A 1,016-nucleotide genomic window follows, 5' to 3' on the forward strand; every position below is an offset into this window, starting at 1 on the left:
ACTAGATCCCTAATTCAACATGAGACCTAAAGCTTAGGGTCACTGAGTCAGTAACTGAGATGATCTGTATTACAGACTCAGGGAAAGCATGTTGGATGAGTTGTATTATTTTATGTTTTTCTTTCTTTCTTTTTTTGTCAATTATCTAGTTCCTGATAATTTACCAGGTTCTAAATACTTACCAATCTCTGTCTTTGCAAGGAGATCTAGACTTTTTCAGGTGACTTTTAAAATTGTTGGTTTATTAAATAGGAACTAAGTTATTAGACTATTTCTTCTTTGTCTTATCTGATTATCACCCTTAAACATTTTATACAAGCTTTATGTCTCTAGAACATCACTCTTCACTCATCCACAGATTTTAACATTATTTGTCTGCACAAAAAACCCTCTTCCTATTAAGTAATAATTCCCCAAATATTTCTTCTGCATTATTTTGTTTGGTTTGTTTCATCTCTAGGTATTGTGGAACTTTTTTTTTTTTTCCGTTATAATTTAATTAAAACAAGACCATGTTAACAAAGTGTGGTTGAAACAACTGTGCCATTAAAAACAAGACATATGACATATCATCGCTTGTGTGAGCTTCAGCAATTTACATTAATAAAATATGGCCAATTGTTACCTAGTCCAGTTCGGTCAATAACTGGGACTATGCCAAAGCCTTTGACTGTGTGGATCACTATAAACTGTGGAAAATTCTGAAAGAGATGGGAATACCAGACCACCTGACCTGCCTCTTAAGAAATCTGTATGCAGGTCAGGAGGCAACAGTTAGAACTGGACATGGAACAACAGACTGGTTCCAAATAGGAAAAGGAGTATGTCAAGACTGTATATTGTCACTCTGCTTATTTAACTTATATGCAGAGCACATCATGTGAAATGCTGGACTGGAAGAAGCACAAGCTGGAATCAAGATTGCTGGGAGAAATATCAATAACCTCAGATATGCAGATGACACCACCCTTATGGCAGAAAGTGAAGAGGAACTAAAAAGCCTCTTGATGAAAGTG

The sequence above is a fragment of the Bison bison genome, unplaced genomic scaffold, assembly GCF_000754665.1.
Source record: "Bison bison bison isolate TAMUID 2011002044 unplaced genomic scaffold, Bison_UMD1.0 scf7180017864330, whole genome shotgun sequence".
NCBI lineage: Eukaryota > Metazoa > Chordata > Mammalia > Artiodactyla > Bovidae > Bison > Bison bison.